The sequence below is a fragment of the Micromys minutus genome (genome assembly GCF_963924665.1).
Source record: "Micromys minutus genome assembly, chromosome: 23".
Taxonomy (NCBI): Eukaryota; Metazoa; Chordata; class Mammalia; order Rodentia; family Muridae; genus Micromys; species Micromys minutus.
This window is the reverse complement of record NC_137958.1, coordinates 32,599,559-32,613,719: the sequence shown is the minus strand read 5'-3', so window position 1 is coordinate 32,613,719 and position 14,161 is coordinate 32,599,559.

Here is a 14,161-nt window from a genome sequence, read left to right as displayed (position 1 = left end):
ACATGAAAATAGAATTTTTAGGATTAGCTGGCTAAAATGTCACTGAACTAGTCCCTGGATGGAGCTGCCTTATTGGAACCATCTCTGCTTTTCCACCAATAACTCAGAACTGCTGCGTGTGTCTTCCTACTGCTCATCTCAGGTGGTTCATCTTAGCACCACATTTCCACATAAGGATGTTAAATCTGGGTACTAGAGCATCCACTCAGCACTTTAAGCATGTAGCGCTTTTACAGGATGCAAATTCTATTCCTGTTACCCACATCTGGCTGTTCACAACTGCCTGGAACTTGAACACACACACACACATAGACACACACACACACACACACACACACAACACACACAACACACCCTATTTCCTCAAAACTTAGAAAGGCTTAACTAATTTTGTTCATTAGCCTTGTGGGAGGGATCATCTTTTGGTTTAAACCAAGCATGCAAATCTTTAACTTCAAATTACTATTTGGAAGACAGTTATTTAAAGAAAAGTTTTGGATTAGAAAGTCTCACATTAAAGTACAAAAATCTCAACTAATTTAAGACCAAGAAAAATATACAGAGAATATTAGTTTCTTCTTAGTGATAGCAACAGTAATGTCAACTCACAATGCATTTTATGTTATGTTCTGGGTATACTACACCATTTATTCCCACATCAACCAAATGAGGTAGACATAGTATTTTTGTCTGTATTCCACATACAGAATAGAAACAGGCTTCACGGGGTAAGAAATACAACCAACATGGAATAGTTTGTAAGTAGCACGAGAGATCTAACATTATAGTCTAAAAGTAAACACTATTCCCGTGGTTCCCGAGTGTGATATTTGGAACCGCAGCAATACTACCAAGGAACTTGCAAAATTCACTTTCCTGGTTTCATTTATCAATGGTCTCTGATAGATTCAGGAACTCTAGAATCCGTGGACGTGCATGTTAACAGTGCTTGCCCTCTAGGCAATTCTGGGAGTTTAATGACCACCACATAATCCCACCCTTGCTCCCACTATTATCATTATCATTACTGACATTGTTTTTTCAACTTTCTTCATGTTTCTTCTTCTCCCCTCCCTTACTGAGTTATAACACTCATACATAGATGTCTCTCTATCTCCTGATTTGGATATGCCTAGGAACTTCGGTTTGCTTACCTGTTGATGTGGGTGTAGTATTGCTGACTGCTGGATTTTGTTGTCTCCTTTTAAAGGTATGGGTTGTCTCTGATGGACGAGCACCTCACTTTGATCTTCATGAGGCCTGCTTGGAGAGATTTTTACCATGCCTGTGGTATAGCAATTACTGTGGGGCCAGTTTACTGTTGTTGAAATAATCATGATACTTCTTCTTCTTTGCTTTTTATAGTACATAATAGAGTTTATTCAAATTATGGGGCAGTTAAGAGGGTAGTAGAGGCAGAGAGAGAAAGAGAGAGAGAGAGAGAGAGAGAGAGAGAGAGAGAGAGAGAGAGAGAAGAGTAGAGGAGTAGAGGCTGGCCATGAGCACGTAGAGAGAGAAAGGGAGGGGGGAGAGGAGGGGTAAGGGTGTAAGAGCAAGAACAGTAGAGAGCAAGAGCAAACATGATACTCTTCAGTCTCTGCTAAATGACCTGATTAACCAACCAATCACGGGCCTCTAATTTTGTCTATAGAAGCTTGCATAGAAACAATCCTTGTGTGGATGTTGGGCAGTTTAGCTTATGGGTATGTTGATATACATATCTTCCTGGGCTCAGAGAATTTTACTTTTTAGGCCCAGGTGTTAGCATCCTGCAAGAACAGAGAGGAAATTCTAACCCCACCCTTTAAAGTTAATGTATAAATAGAAGATACCATTGTGGTATTTTGAACACTGTGGGGTTTTTTCTTTTTCTTTTGATTAGATACTCTCTGTATTTACATTTCAAATGTTATCCCTCCCCCTTCAAGCCCCCATTCCCCTCCACATGTCTCCAAGAAGGTACACCTTCTCCCAATAACCCTCTTTACCTCAGTGCCTTGGCTTTCACCTACATTGTGAAAAAAGGCTCTTACTGGACCAAAGGCCTCTTCTTACATTGATGCCAGACAATGCCATCCTCTGCTACATATGCAACTGGAGCCATGGGTCTCTCCATGTGTGCTCAATGGTTGGTGTTTTAGTCAATGGAAGTCTGGGAAGGTTTGGTTAGTTGGTAATGTTTTTCTGCCCATGAGGTTGCAAACCCTTTCAGCTCCTTCAGTCCTTTCTTTAACACCTTCATTGGGGTCTCTGTTCCAGGGTTTTATAAATTTGTTCTAGCCTTTTTTCCCCGCCTTCTCCTTTGGGGCAGCCGATCTCTTTTCAAGTCATATAAATACCCTTGCCTTCCCCTGCCTCACATTTCTCAGCACTCCCTTTTCCCTTTCTTGGTCTCCTTTCTGTTTTTTTTTAAATACCTTTTCAAAATGCAAACATATTTACAGTACACATGAGAGAGAAAATATATCAACATATGAGAGAGAAAATAAAACTTTTGTCTTCCCAACTTTGGATAACCTCAGTTGATATTATCCTTTCCAGATATATCCATGTTCCTGGATTTTTCATGATCACATTTTTCTTTACAGCAGAATTAAAACTGTATATATGTTTCACATTTCATTGATGCTGTCTGGGATGCTTCCATTTCCTTGCTATTGGGAAAGAAAGGCGACAAACATGGAGATATACGTGTCTATGTGGTAGGACATAGAGCGACTTCAGTATAGATCCAAGAACTCTTATGGCTGTGTTGTGCAGCGGTCCTGGGTTTTGCCTGTTTGAGAAACGACCACACTGATCTCCACAATAACTTTACTTGCTTGTGATGCCATCTGTCATGAATTCTTTCTCTATATCCTCACCAGCATTTCTATCTCACACTAATGATAGCCATTCTGACCAGGGTGGAGTGGTGTCTCAGAGAAGTTTTGATTTGTATTTCCAGTTTCTAGGAATGTTGAAGACTTTAAAATGTATTGGTCATTTGTGAGATTGTTTGTTTGTTTGTTTGTTTGTTTGTTTGTTTTGAGAACTGCCAATTTATTTCATTATGCCTGTTGTTGAATGGCAATTTTGTTAGGAGTTTTTTTATGCAGAAACTTTTTAACTTGATGTAATCACATTTGTTGATTCCTAGGGATACTTCTTGTGCTATTGGAATTCTCAGAAAGCTGTTTCCTGCACCTAAGTCGTGACATGCGCTCTCTGTTTTTCTCCAGCTGAGTCATTGTTTCGGGTTGTGATTAAGGACTCTGATCCACTTTGAATCAATTTTTGTACAGTGTGAAGGATACAGATCTAATTTCATCCTTCTGCAGGTGGCTATCCAATTTTGGCAGCACCATTTATTGAATAGGCCTTTTTCCCCTGACAAATGACTTGATACTTTTGTTTAAAAAAAAAAAAATGTGTCCATAGCTTTGTCTGTTTGCTTCTGGGCACTCTATTCTGTCCCACCTGTTCTTATCTACCTGTCACTTTTATGCCTGTGCCAGGCCATGTCTGTCACTATAACTTTATAGCATTTCCTCTAAAACAAAACCAAAACAAAAACCTACTTGTTATTATACCCACATGGTGTGGAAGATAAAAGCAAAAAGATTTTTCTTTTTTTTTCTTCTTAGAATTCAAAATGAAGTAGTAATTTTGTCTTTCAAGAAACAAGAGCAGGATGATTTAGATCCAAGTAACCTGTGTCAATATCTTGTCTAGGTGGGCAGTTTATATCTTTATTCACTGGCAGTGAGTATATTGTATGGATGTATTGTGGGTTGAGATTTTAACATATAAGTCTAATTACAAAATTACAAAAAAAAAAAAAGAAGCATCACTAAATATGTTGACAAATAAACTACAGGGTGAGAAAAGTGTCTGGAGCACATATGTCTTAGGAAAGTCATGTGTAGAGTTTATAAAGAACTTCCAGAAAATAGTAACAAGAAAAGAACAAGTTAAAAATGAACAAAGGACTTGAAGTCACTTCAGAATGATGAAGACAAAGTGGTAATGAGCATAGAAGACACTCACTCATGAGTATGACCATTCATTCAGGGTTAAATTAAGGCCTACTGCTGGAAGTTGACTTGTTAAAACAGAAATGGTTAACAATACCAAGCGTAGAGAAGTATGCAGAGTACCTGGGGCTGCCACACGCAGCCGGTGGAAGCATAAAATGAAAAACATTCTTGAATAAACTGTGAGTTCCTTAAAATGCTACTTACATTTTACACTGTGCACGAGGAATTCCATGATCCCATATTACCCAAAAACAGTAGTGACACATGCTCCCTCTGCAAGGGCTATTTAGCAATATCTGAAAATGTTTTCACTGATAATAGCTTCTAACTTGACATCAAGAAATGGTGCTCCTGACATCTGGGAGGCAGAAGCCTGTCCCCTTAGAAGACATGAGATAATCCTTTACAGCAGGGAATATTCATACAATGAAACAAAAAATGAGCAAGACAAGAAAGGCTGAAGTGTGGAATAATATGTGTAAAATTAAAATCATTTTGTAGTAAAAGAAACAAGATATGGAAGAAGACGTGAGTTTGGTCCCAGTCATGCAGAAATCTGAGAAATACAAAATACAACCTCTCAGAGGTTTCGTGGAGCTGACGCTGAGGGTGGCACACGGTTCACAGGACAGAAGAGGTCACTCGGGAATGTCGGTAATATTTTATATTTTGTAAAGTGTAGTTTAGTCCAATTTTCTTGAAATGGTTTTCAATATGTCTGCAACTTTTATATTTTTTCCTCAGTAAAACTATTTTTAAAAGGTTTTCTGGAGATGGGTCTTATCTGGGAAAAATGAATTGCTTAACATTATGTAGTCTCCTAACCTACAGAAATGGTTTATCTCTACATTGAGTTATTTTATTTATCTCAGCCAAGTTTTATCATTTTTAAAAATATGTTTTGTATATCTTTGTTACTAGCTACACGGTATTTTATGATGTTATTGTAATGGTGATTGCAGATGTTAATTTTCCACATCAATAATGCCAACCCTATTTGATTTTAGCTCACAGATCTATGAAAAAGTACTGGTACTGGGGAAATGCTCTTTTGAAAAATAAGTTGGAGACGCACAGTTTTCAAAACACAGATGAAGAGATTTTGTTCCTTTAAGGTGTTCCAGCACTCTGTATACCTTTGTCCACGAATACTCACTGCCTCACTGAATAAGGAGACCTGTGTGGTCTAGGAGGACCTGGTTCTGACTCCCTTAAGAATATCAAAGTTTGCAAATGCTCCTTTCATATATGAAGTAAAATATTCTCATTAATCTAGGGCCATGTTATTATACACTTTGAAGCATCCATAGCTTACTTATAATACCTAATATGAGACAGATGTTGATTTTGCAATGGAGTAGTTATTCTGTTCTATTGTTTAGGGGGAGAAGAACAAGGAAAACTGTCTGTGTATGTTCAGTACAAATGTAAGTTTTAGAAGGTACTTTGCTTTGTGGCTAACAGGAGTCACGCATGTTGACTCTGCACATAAGGAGTGCCACTTATTTTAGGATCCAATAAAACAGTGACATAGCATTTCAGTTTAGGAGAATTACATTTTGGCTGAGAGCTGCCCTGCCCTGCTCCCCCCTCCCTCCCTTCCTCTCTCTGTCTCTCTCTCTTTCTCCCACCCCCTTATTCTCCCTTCCTCCTGTCTCTTTCTCCCTTCTCCTCCTCCCCCTTTCCTTCCCCTCCTTCCTCTCTTTTTCTCCCTCCCCTCCCTTCCTCTTCTCTGTTTGTCTGTCTCTGTCTGTCTGTCTCTCTGTTCTCTCCCTCCCTCCCTCCCTCTCTCTCTCTCTCTCTCTCTCTCTCTCTCTCTCTCTCTCTCTCTCTCTTCTCTCTCTCTCTCTCTCTCACACACACACACACTTCTCATCGGTAGTCAGGGATTCAATTCTTCAAAAGGTTTCTGACTATGGTTTTCAATATCCTCTATGTTATCTTTAAATTAGGTGCTGACAACTGCCCAGGCCCTCAGTGAGATTGGCAGGATTCTGAGAACATGCCCTCCGCCCCCTACTTCCACCACCACACAAAGGGCCTAATCAGTCACCATTGATCTGGAGCTCCCCGCCATTTGCCTGGCTCTGTGTTGGACATCTGTCTCGATCTGAAGCAGCTCCTGTGGAGTTCTACTTCCTGGAGTCCTTTCTTCCCAGCCCTCGAATCTAGATCTTAACATGCGGGCCGGCTTTCCCTGCTCTGCTCCCTTCCTCCTTAACGGTTCTCAACAACCACCTTCTTCTCCCTGGCCCAGATAAGTTATTTGTCCATTTGGCTACCATCTTCTTGAAGGGAGCAGCTGACAAGCTTGTAAGATGTTTACAGAAACTGGGATGTTTTTTCTTTGGTGATCCTTACTTTCATGCTTAGCCACTTTCAGCACTATCCTCACTCTGGGAGGTGGCCGGTTCTTTGCAGTCTTAACCCTTTGGGAGTCCAGTCTTAGCGCTGTTTGGTCTCGTGGTCTCTGTATAGGAGTTTTGCTTGAATATATAGGAGCATCCTTGAAAGAGCCTTGTACATGGTTTACAAGGTCCATCTATGAACTTAGTGCTTTTGGACCTAGGGCCTCAGCTCTTTTTCCAGAGTACATTGTGTTTTACCCACAAGTCAGTCACAGCATAACAGCCCCCAGATTAATGTATCTGCGTGTCAGGCTGCAAACCACTCCATTGGCTCGAACACTGTTGAGTTTCCAACTTTTCATCATAAGAAGGCTTTAAGGGGTTGGGGGACCCCTGCCAATTCTATACGCTTGGTTTGAGTTGCAAAGCTGAGATTAGGAAAGGAGGGAGGGGAAAAAAAGCATAGTATTTTTCTTTTCAAAAGTTCTTCCTTTAATAGAATGTGCTGTTTGCCGGCATCTGTCCAAATCGCTGGAGTCTCTAGGTACTGAAGCATTTCTGGATTTCTCATCTCCTGGTTTTCAGAAAATGCTGAGACACATAGAGGTTCTAACTTTGACTCTAACAACACTGTCTCGCTTTCCTTCCATTTCTGTGTGGTCTCTTCAGGAAAGGATAATTGCCCTGTGGCTTCCCCACTACCATTCATTCATTCAACAAATATTTACTTAACGCTTACCGCATGCCAGGCATTTTAATGCGTATTTCATTTTATTAGACAAAATAAAAGAAAGAGGCAACGGCAGAGAAAAGCAGAGTCAGCATGTGACGGTTAAAACTGAGTGGAGGGGTTTGCCTTGTTTTGTTTTGTTCGAGCAACAGGTCAGTGGAAGGTTAGATCAAGTGGGTGGCGTGGGAAGGGGCAGATGGTAATCCACTGGTCTCTTAATTGTTCCAGTTCATAACACAGTAAAATCGACTGAAATGAGCTTCCCAGCAAGCTTTCCCTCCTTCCAGCTGAACTTCTAGGTGCTGTTCTAAGTCACCATCCTCACTTTCTGTAAGTCTCACCCCATTCTTCCATTTTCTAGGTTCCAATCCTTAGGATGTGCTCATCATCCTTTTTCATACCATACCCAGTCTGTCCCGAAATCCCATTTCTGACAGAACCTTCACAGATATCCAGAATCCAACTAAAGCTTGTCCTGTCTTCCCACCACACTGTAGTCCAAGCCACCACCATTTCTGCCCTGGGCTATCCAAGTAACCTTCTTGCCTTGGATCCTAACATGTTCATTCAGTCCGCTCTCCAGGTTACCCGGAGTTCTCCGAGGTCAGCTCCAAGGTCAGTCTTCTGTCTTCCCTCTTTGTCTTTCTGACTTTCTCCCGTCTTTGTTACTCGCTCTTGTCTCTCTCTTACACTGATTTCCCTGGCCCTCCTGTTCCAGGATCTTTTCCCTGCTTGGGTGCTCTTTCCAGACACATCCCACGGCTTTCTCACTTGACTTTTAAATATTTTTCTAATATTTTTTAACTTAAATATTTAATTTCTTGAGAATTCAGCCGACTCTTGACTATATTTATATCATTTCTACCCCTCAAGTTTTATTTTCTGAATGATGTCTTCAGTAACTTCTCTGTCCAAACTCACATTCAGCCTGCATTGTTTCTGTTGTTCTTTTTCTTCTACAGTGGTATCTATATCCAATAACCCCTTTGCTAATTTGCTGTTTGTGGTTAATAAGGTTGTAAGATTGTACACATGAAATTTCTGTTTTATTGTTTATTTTTGTTTGTTTGTTTATCCTAGATGCCCAGCATTTAGAACATTTTTTGTATGTGTGTGTACAAAAGTGTTTGTGAAGGCAGATTTCTACAACAGCAAACACTCTGCTCACTCAACTGCATGGAATTTCCTGAGTACCAACTACCTTGTCATTCCATGTTTGTTTATGGTGTTTTCTTTGCTTAGACTGTCTGCCTAAGTGATTTATCTGACTAATTGTCTTGTACCTTGTTCTTTGAAGGAATCTTTAGAGCATCCCTTGTCTCATCTTAGTTCTGAATAGATTGAAAAAGATAAAATGGATAATGAGAAAATTGGAAAATCAAAACAGTATTTGGGGAAGGGCTGGGACCCACACAGGAAATCGGAGCTTTAGGGCTAGGAACTCAAGAGAGCTGCTAAAAAAAGCATGGTGAGAACACAACTTTCTTGGTGGTCGAGGAGACCATAAAGAACTGTGCACAGTGCAGATAACAGATCCCAAGAGCTAGAAAAGGAAAAACTCACTGGAAAAACTCAGGACTCTTGGCAAGCATGATGTGCAGAGAAATATCAGTTCTTCTAAATTATCCTTGATATAGATACTTGAGTGGAGGAAAGGCAATACCTCATTCCTTTGTTGCTTCTAAGTTCTTTTCTTTACATGGAGAGGTTCAAAGGCACGCCCCCCCCCCCTTATCATTGGTTCTGAAATAGGAGTTTGTGTTCCTTTAAGTAATTTTTGGCAACACTGGGAAACAGTTTGAGAACTCTCAATGGGAAGAAGGTTCAACTGATGTGAGCTGGATGCTTCTAATCACCTTAGAGTGAGCAGGACAGAACAAACAGTACAGACTTACTTACATGGTCATGCCAACACATGCCTGTAAACCTGGAACACAGGAGCTTAAGGCCAAAAGGGTTACAGATTCAAGACCAGTTGGAACCACCTTTTGGAATACTATCTAAAAAATCAAGCAAAATGATAATTCATAATAACACGAAGACTGACGAAAAATTTTGTCCTAGGCACACAATTCCTCCAATTTACACTGTCATTCTTAAATCCCCCAAATCCTGAAAGGCAGGAATGTGTGTTTGAACATTGCTTATTCAGTATCTAGTTGTTGGTCAACACACAATATCTTAAAGTATTCAGTGAATGAGTGAATAAATGAATGGTGTCTGAACATTTACGCACCATGAACAATAGTCACCTAACTTTTTGGATAGCGTATAAGATCATTGTGGTAGTTTGAATAAGATTGACCCCCATAGGCTCATATATTTGAATGCTTAGTCACAAGACAGTGTAATTGTTTGATAGGATTAGAAAGATTAAGAGGTATGGCCTTGTTAGAGGGTCACTTTTAGGGTCCATGACAGACCCAGACTTGCTCTTTCTGCCTGAGAATTTGGATGTAGAACTCTCAACTATGGCTCCAACACCATGACTACTATGCTTGTTGCCATGTTCCCCTTCATGATAATGAGCTAACCCATTGAAACTGTGAGCAAGCACCCCATTAAATACTCCCTAAGAGTTGCCTTGTTCATGGTGTCTCATCACAGTAATAGAACAGTGACTAACACAGAAGTTGGTACCAGAACTGTGTTATTGCTGTGACAGGCCTGATCACACTATTTGTTGGAGGAATACAGAAGCTAATACAGCTGTATTGAAAAAGGGGCCAGGTCTAACCCCATCACATAGCAGAACTTGGCAGCTTGGGCTACATGATTCTGTCTTTAAGGTCGAGGATACAAGAGAGGAGCTGTGGAGTCTCAGTTTAGCTGCTGAGGTCAGAATGGTGTCGGGGTGTTCCTGCACAGAGGCTCAGAGAGGGTATTGGGTGAAACTGTGAAGGGGAAGCCTGGATTGTGTTGGAGATGCCGGAGTTCTTGGATACCTGTCAAAGAAAGCTTCAGAACAGATATGGAAGCAGCCCAAGAGAGAGAAGTGTATTGCAGTCAACAAAACCGAAAGGAGCAGAAAAACTAAAGAAATCTTTGGCATCAGAGACGTAGAATTTAGTTTCCCTGATGGATTTATACCTTGCTTGGGTCTGGTATTTCATCACTATATCTTCTTGCCTTGCTTTTGAAATGGTATTGTATATTCTATGCTGGAAGGATGTTATGTGCTTCTTAAATTTTGACCGTATTAGGGGGGCTACAGTTTAAAGATTGCAGTGAATCTTAGAAGAGACTTTGGATTTTAAATAGTGTTGAGATTATGGTAGATTATAAAGATATTTGAAGTTGGACTGGATGCATTTTGCTTTATGATTTGGCTATAAACCTGTGGGAGCCAGGGTGTGGAGCATCATGATTTGAACAAGAATAGTCCCCATAATCTCACATATTTGATTGCTTAGTCACTGGGGAGTAGAATTGTTTGAGAGGATTAGAAGGATCAGAAGGTGTGCCATTGTTGGAGAAAGTGTGTTAAGGGCAGGTGGGGCTTTGAGGTTTTAAAAGTTCGTGTCAGACCCAATCATGCTCTCTCTGCCTGTGGATCAGGAGGTAGCCCTCAACTATTTGTCCAGGTCCCTGCTCGCCATACCCCACCCCGGCCCCGTACTACCCACCATGGTGATAACAGACTAAACCTCTGAGACTGCAAGCAACTCCTCAATTAAAATGCTTTTTTAAAATAAGTGTTGTCATGGTCATGGTGTCTCTTCACAGCAATAAAATTAAGCAAAAGAGACTAAGACACCATTTATGATCAAGGTTTCTAATTTAGAGCCTAAATTTTTGGAGTCAATAAACTAATACAATTCCACAGGGGAAAGAATTTATATTTTCTTTTGTTGTTGTTGTTAGTAGAGTACTTAGATTTTAGCATTTTTTTAAGTCTACCAATCCAGTAATGCTTTTAAAAAACCTATCACGTTTAAGCATCAATTCCCTTTCTAGAAGATATTTGGCCACACTTGACATAAAGGAATTACCTTGTGACTCTGACTTCTCAAGTTGAGGCCAAAAATGCTTGTATGGAGCCCTGAGATTCCCATGTCCGACTTTTTCTCTGTCCTTACCCATTATGACTCTTGTCATAATACTTGATGTGTTGCTACAAGGATGGCCTTCGAACATCACATTCTCAGGATTATACTCATTTACTCCATCCCTACTCCAACTCTGCCTTTAGTTGTCTGGGTCCTTATATTTTACCAAAGATGCTAGGAAGTGTTATGTCTGCTTGGCATACAAAGAAAATGCATGGGTATTACTCCTGCTTCTAAGACTTGCAGTCCGGCATCAGCTTCTCTGTCTCCGTGCATGCAAAGAATATTCTGTGGCAATAAAAGGAAACATCTACTGAAACTGTGCTTGGCCTTCTAGTGGCTATGCAATGCCCTGTTAAATACTTTTTATTTTTAAGACTTGGTTTTTTCATCTGAACAAAGAGCAACAGTAATGGGAATAGCCTCACAAGGTTGATATAGCTTCCTTAACTATTGCAGACTCAACTACCATCTGATTAGTGTTAGTGTTACAATAGTTTAATGGGTTATTAAATAGTTAAGTGGGTTATAAGACTTTAGTTAACAATTTTGGAGGAGGGGTATCTTGGGATATTAATAAGGACCCAATTTTTTTTTTTAAGTAATTTAGGTGAAACATCGTCTTGACATTTCCTTCTTGAGACTCTAACCACCAAGCAAGGGAGGAGCTTGTAGTCTAATTTCATGTTGGCAAACTACTAATCAAAATTGCTCCTTAATCACCCCATTCTCCAATTAATCTGTGCAAAGTAGCTTCGGTACATGGAGTGGATACATTTTCTGCTAAATTAATTTGAGTGATATCTTAGTTCTGCAAGTTGCTTTTCAGTACTTGGTATTATTGATCTTTTAAAGCTGTAGAGGAGTGAAGCAGAGGGTGGGGTGCCGACTGCTGAGAAACCTTTGTATGAGAGAAATCAAAAGCATTGTGTTGGTTGAACTGCTCCCATTGATGGGACTAGTGGCTAGCCATACATAGAATAAGCACTCTCTATCCAACATGATGACACACACGCTTTTAAACTTAGATCTCAGGTAGCAGAAGTAGATAGATCTCTATAAGTTCAAGGCCAACTTCCTATACATAGCAAATCTCAGGTCAGCCATAGCTCCATTGTAAGATATTGTCTCAAAAAAAAAAAAAAAAAAAAAAAAAAAAAAAAAAAAAAAACCAAAAACAAACAAACAAACAAACCCTCTCAATTAAAGCCTTTCGAAATAAGTTTGTCTGATTTAGATCATTGGTGTCTAAGTGTGTGTGTGTGTGTGTGTGTGTGTGTGTGTGTGTGTGTGTGTGCCCAATACTTTGAGAGCACAGAATAAATTTATATGAACAATTAGGCAAGGTATTTAGGTTTGCTCCCCCCCTTTTGTACGTTGAAGGCACAGTTGTATTTGTTGTACTTGAATTCTGACCTCAGTACACCTCTTGTCTTAATGTATTTTTATGTTTTCTTTGCAACTTCACTGTTTGCTTTGCTTATTGACTCCCGGTCAGATAGCTAGTTAGTTGTGTCCTAGAAGAAGCACATCGCTTTGAAAACCAGTGCATGCAGTGCTTTAATCATTCAGCACAGCCCTTTTCACGATCTATCCATAAAGCTATGTATGTATACATCTGGCTTGTGGCTCTGCTACATGGAATTCTAACTAATATGCACATATATTAGCAGAGTTTATTTATACATTTTCTGAGTCACTAGACCTAGGTGGCCTCTAAGTCATGGCATCATGTGAACATCCTCACAAGTGACTACTTACAGACCTGTAAAAACGTTTTCCCAGGCGTCCATTTCAATGTAAGACTGGTAGGACACCAAAAAAGAAAACCAAACTCTTGCAGGGCAGTGATGTTGTTCACCTTCAATCCTAGCTCTGGAGAGGCAGAAGCAGGCAGATAACCTGAGTTCAAGGCTGGGTGAGCTCCGAGGTAACCAAGGCTGCATAGAGCAACTCTCTGAAACAGAACCAAAAAGAAATCAATAAACAAAATTCATTTACTTATGTATGTTTGATATTTATTTCTACTGTAATTAGAATAGGCATGAATTCTTATATTTTTATGAAGTTTGGGATTTCTGATCTACCTGGATCTCATCTACAAGGTTAGTGTCCTATTTCTAATTTTACCTCTAATTTCACTGATAACCTGTCTCTCTTATTCTCACCACACACGCTCCCACTGTCACTGAAGTTAAACATTGTGGTTTGAATATGCTCGTTCCAAGGACTGGCACCATTATAGGTATGGTCTTCTTGGAGGAAGCTGCCTAGAAGCCAGTCTCCTAGCTGCCTTCTGAAGAAGAGGTGGAATTCTTAGATCCTTCAGCCCCATGTCTGCAGGGATGCTGCCATTCCTCTGCCTCGATGATAATGGACTGAACCTCTGAACCTGTAAGTCAGCCACAATTAAATGCTGTCCTTTATAAGAGTTGCCTTGGCCATGGTGTCTGTTCACAGCAGTAAAACCCTAACTAAGACAAATTTCCCCAATTTTCTCCAACACTTCTACAGAGAGAAAGTGTTCTTGCTGTTGATGATGAGCTGGTTCTGTATTTTTATTTTAAAAGCCCTTGAATGTCTGTTCACTCTCACATCAGTAGTGCATATTTTTTCTCATGACTTCTTCCTTTACTGTATCTTGGTGCCATTGTTGCTGACTCGACAGAAATTCTTATATTTTAGACTGTTGTAACACTTGGTTCAGGATCACACTGCCCTCCGAATGAAATCAGGAGACACTGCTTTACATTTCACCTCATTAACTTTTTGGGTTTTACCTTACACTTCTTGATCTTTGCGTTATTTGGAGTGTGCTATAATGAGCTGATTCCCTTTTGTGTGGGAAGCCGGCTCAGCTGGTGTCATTGTCAATAACCTATTTCTCCTTTCTGACTTGTGATGCTTGTGTGATGAGATGCCAGTTTCACAAACTCAGGGTTTTGTTCATAGGCTCTTATTCTACCACAAGGCCATCTATTCGCTTTACACAAAAGCCAGTCTGTTCGGTTTTGA